Source organism: Arachis ipaensis, chromosome B08, assembly GCF_000816755.2.
Source record: "Arachis ipaensis cultivar K30076 chromosome B08, Araip1.1, whole genome shotgun sequence".
Classification (NCBI taxonomy): Eukaryota; Viridiplantae; Streptophyta; class Magnoliopsida; order Fabales; family Fabaceae; genus Arachis; species Arachis ipaensis.
In genome coordinates this window covers 48,260,763-48,266,018 of record NC_029792.2, presented here as the reverse complement: position 1 = coordinate 48,266,018, position 5,256 = coordinate 48,260,763, and the positions used below count along the sequence as shown (strand labels likewise).

General features: G+C 35.0%; 1 long non-coding RNA gene across 1 annotated transcript; it reads left to right on the top strand.

Annotated features, from left to right (window-relative positions):
- LOC107612655 lies at nucleotides 1,398-3,227 on the top strand. The gene is made up of 2 exons (XR_001613832.2): nucleotides 1,398-1,501; nucleotides 2,025-3,227. It is a non-coding gene; the product is annotated as an uncharacterized LOC107612655 (long non-coding RNA).

Sequence of the window (5,256 nt, the reverse complement as noted above, 5' to 3'; positions counted from 1 at the left end):
TTGGAATGCTGTTAAATGGATTATGAGATATCTCAAAGGTACAACTAACTTGAGTTTGAGTTTTGGTGGTGAGAAACCTTTTCTAGTTGGCTTTACTGATGCAGACATGGCATGAGATATTGATTCTCGAAAGTCTACTTCAGGTTATTTGGTCAAGTTTGCAGGGGGAGCTATTTCATGGCAGTCAAGGCTACAAAAATGTGTTGCACTTTCTACCACAGAGGCAGAGTTTATTGCAGCAACTGAATCATGTAAAGAGTTGTTGTGGATGAAGAAGTTTCTTGCAGTACTTGGTTTTAAGCAAGACCGTTATGTGTTGTTGTGTGATAGCCAAAGTGCTATTCATCTTGCCAAGAATTCTACTTTTCATCCAAGATCTAAACATATTGATGTTAGGTATCACTGGATACGGGATGTGTTAGATTTAAAGTTGTTGAAACTTGAGAAAGTTCACACTGATGACAATGGTGCTGATATGATGACAAAAGCATTGTGAAGAGAAAAGTTTGAAACATGTTGTTTGATCGCCGGAATGGCGAGAGCCTCCACCTAGTCGAGAAGGGGGAGATTTGTTGGATTTTTCTCTCCTTTGTGAGGCCCAAGCCCAATATTTTAGGAGTTTATTCTTGCACCCTAGTGTCACAACCCTAATTTAGATTTTGGGGGTCATTGAGTGTGAGAGAGAGTAGCCACCAAGTGAGAGAGAAGGGGAAAAACAGAATTTCCGTTTTTGTCCAAAGCAGTAAATTTCAAATGGCAGTTTCTCAGTTGTTCCCCGTTGGATCGGCTTGAAATTTAAACTGCGTGTGCCTATCATCTTGTTCTTCATTCTGGTCGGTGGAGATGTTGATTGGAGACTTGCAGTGAGAGAAATTGGCTTTGTAAGAGAGAAATTAGGTTTCCCGTTTTTACTAAGAGCAGCAATTTTGGAATGGCAGTTTCTCATTCTTTCACCGTTGGATCGACGTGAAATTTGAACTGTAGATTCTTTACATCTTGTTCTTCATTCTGGACGGTGGAGATATTAATTGGAGTTCTGCAGAGGGAGAAATTGCTTCGACAGCAGCTCTATTTTTTTTGGTATATTTCATCTTCTTGCTTTTCATTTGTGAGCTTTGGTGCTTTGATGTTTTGGCTGGTTATATGCACATTTTGTGCTTTGTTTGAGACTCTCGTACCTCATTTAATTATAGTGGAGCTATTTCATTGGTCTGGACGACTCGTGGTTTTTACCTCTCACATTGAGGGGGTTTTCCACGTTAAAATCTCGGTGTGTTCTTATTATTGCTTTACTTGCTATATTTGCTTGTTATAGTTGCTGTCATATTGTGTTGTGAGTGCTTTCATATTGTTCTTGTGTTGGACATTTGTGTCGTTTCCGCTACTAGGCTCTTTCACAAATATGAGAGCCATCACCCCACTCTTCTGTCTAAGACGGCTTCCACCCTAGCAGCGGTAGGTGGCAATATTACACTGGCGAAGAAGAATCGGATGAATCAAGGTAGGTACTTTCCTTTTATCACGTATTTTCTTATTCTCCTCTAATTTCCTTGCACGCATAGGGAGGTTTCTAATTTCCCTCTATGGACATGATTCTATTGACTTTCATGTTGAATCTAACAAAGGGAAAGCAACTTTGTTTTTCCTTCTGCTCATTTTTGTGCATATAAGTTGCTGATTTCATTTTATGGATGATTTTTGTTTTCTTTTTCTTCTAAGAAAAAAAAAACATATTCTCTAATAATATTCATGATTGCTCTTTTAATTTCAAATACTAATATTTTTCTATTTTTTAAAAAAATCATTTTGTATTGTGATTGATTTGGTTTAATGTGATGTTGCTTCCCTTATAACCATAAAGTGCTATATATTTATTTTGCAATTGAAACTTTTATTTAAATTATGGATTTTTTTTTTTTGGGTCTTTATGGTACTCTAATGATAATGGATTTGTTTGTGCTGGATATTCTCTGGGTCAACCATCAATTTCAACCTCTAGTGATATGCCCCTTATTTGCTATCAGGTTTTTTATACATTATACATGGATAATAGTGAGGATCTCAGCTGTGAAGAAGAAAAAGAGGTTTTATTTTGGGATGATGTAATTCTTGAAGATGACAATGTTGACAAGGAAGATTATGAGTTTGAAGACAAAGATGAACATGCATTAGAAGAAATTGTGTGCAACGAAATAGTGTATGACATTGAGCAGGTTGAAGAGTAAGAGTTGTTCTTAAATGAAGTCATTGAAGGCTCATATACATATACGGATGATGCCTATGAAAATGAACCTGGTTTGATGGAAAGGGAAATTTCTATATAGGGTGATTTTGTTGACGTAACAGTGTTAGAGCAAGAAGTAAATTTAGATGAATGCCTCTGCATTATGTTGAAGCAGCAAATCCTGGACACTAGTTTCGATAACTTGACAACACATGATTTTGTGAAGCACACATTCTTTGATTTGGATTTGGCTTTCGAGTTTTATAACAAATATGCAAAGTCTCAGGGTTTTATGCTAGGAAAAGCAAAAGTAGATGGTTAAAGAGCGACCAACTCGTGATGAAAACGTTTGTCACCGAGAGGGAGTCGGAGAGAAAAAATATTATAGTAGGGAGAATCATAAGCAAGAGGGCGGCTGCAACGCCCGTGTGTAGTTACGATTCTATGTTGATAGTTCCAGATGGGTTGTTACCTATTTTTGTGATCAACATAACCACAAATGTCTTGATCCTCGGATTACTAGAATGCTGCGTAGCCATAGGAAAGTTTCTATCGTAGATATGGCTCATATCAACAACTTCAAAGATGGCAGTTTAGGACCTAAAATTTTTGGACTACTGGCAAGTCAATCAAAAGGTTATGAAAATATTGGGTATGGGTTACAAGACATCCACAATAAAATTTCTAAACAGAGGCAACAATGTCTTGGTGATGCTGCCACACAGTTCTTGCGATGTTTGAAAAAATGAAAGACCCAACTCTTTTCTATAGGTACTTGAAGGATAATAAAAACCAATTGACAAGACAAATCTATCTTGGTGTGATGGGCGAAGTAGGAAAGAGTAAAAGATTTTTTGAGATGTTATTGCATTTGATACAACATATAAAAATAATCGCTACTATTGCCCTTGTCGTTATATTTTTCGGGGTAAACCATCACAACCAGTCGATTGTGACACTAGATACCACTAATCTTATTGGACAGTATTTTGGAAGAGTTCAATATATTTGGTAATATTTGATTGGATCATTTTCCTTCACAAACTCATTTTAATTTGCACTTCTTGTCCTAGGATGGTTTAATGTATTGTTTTATAATTTTTGACTGAAGTGCTTGTTCGTATAGAAAATTTTGAGGCAAACAGGAAAGACCTATCAAACCTGTGTCCAAAAGAACCAATCAGCTACACAATATATGAATATAATATTAAATGGAACCTTTAATTTGTATTTCTTAGTAAGAAAGTTTTTTCAAGGACCCTTAGTTGCATGGTAATAAGACTATGGGTACAAACCAGATATTACAGCTTATGGCTTTAGCAAATACGACTAAAATGGTTTGGTACCTACCATTATTTTTTGCACTACGTCATTCTTCCATTTAAAATTATGTATTTTAATCTCAAAATGTTAGCTTAATTCCTAAAGCCCAAAGTGCACGCTGATGTTGAAAATGGAGAGTAATATCAGTAACTAGAGTTGTTATGCAGATAGTCAGATACATACATGAAGTTGTTGACAGAGCTTAACTTTGTGAGTGGAACATAGTTTTACCTAATTCATGCCTCATTACATTTACATGAGAAAAAGACAAATAGGTCCCTGACCTTTTGTCCTGCGGACATTTTCGTCCCTGACCATTGAAAAATACTTTTAAGTCCCTGACCTTCACAAAATCTGACAGAGGCATTTGGACGGATCAGTCCCTGACGGAGGCATTTGGACAGAGGGACTGATCCGTCCAAATTTTGTGAAGGTCAGGGACTTAAAAGTATTTTTCAATGGTCAGGGACGAAAATGTCCGCAGGACAAAAGGTTAGGGACCTATTTATCCTTTTCTCCATTTACATTTATGGTTATCTTATTTGTATATTGAACAATGACTTCGATGCAGATCTATGTTTCAATATATCAAGAAAAACACAAGCATTGGTTCCTTATGGTGGCGAACATTCATGAAAAGACACTTTATCACTTAGACACAAAGATAGACTCGCAGCATGAACTTGCAAGAAGAGTGAATCTAGAAATCATGGTAAAAGTTCTGTCTAGTAATATTTGATGAGATTATCTTTTGGCATAAATACATAACATTGAGCATTTTTTCATGATGTTAATTGTAGACCTTGTGGGGGCATGGTTTCAAATTTTACCTCAATAGTGCTTAACAAGGCATGTGAAACTCAAATTACAGATGATACGAGGAGAAGAAATATTTCGTTGCAAACAAATATTTTTTTTTTGTTCTTGGAGTTTGCCTCTACTTTAAACTAGACTATTAATGCTAAATCGTTTTTCCGTTTTTCAATAGTAACAAAGTTAAATCCTACCAACGCAAGTTGGCACAGATGGATGAGGGTCTGTGTCCCTTAACCATCTCTCCCGGTTTCAATACTCATTGGAGGATAGGAATGGAGCTTGCTTGCTTAGGAGGGTCGCCCACTTTGTGTGCCTCTGTAGTACTCGAGGGATTAGTCATTGGGGGCTTCCGGCCTGATGGATACCCTGGTGCAAACTAAAAAAAGTTAAATCCAACAGCGTCCTTGTTTGAAATCTAATTCTACAACAAACTGTTAATAACAAGTGTATTAACCCGTGCTATGCACGTGATAAGATTAAAATTATAATTTTAAATTATTTTGTTAAAATTAATTTAAATTATAATAATTTGATTAATAAAAATATAATATGTTATGTATTATTTGTTTTTTCTTAATCCAATGTTAAATATATTAACTCTAAAATAGTTATTAATTGGTTTTAGTAATCTACTTTCTTCAATAAATCAAACATATATACTCAATGTGACCATAAATAACTTAATAATACTTAGACCCACCAACAAATTTTTATATATTGTTTTACTGTAAGGACATATCAAAATTAGCTCAAAATAAATAATAAATTATTAGAAAATTTTAATGCACAAAATTCTCTAATAAACAATAAATAATTTAAATATACTAAAAAATAACTCAACACTTTTCTTTGATGCCTGCAAAATATATACCTGAAATAATATTATATCAATA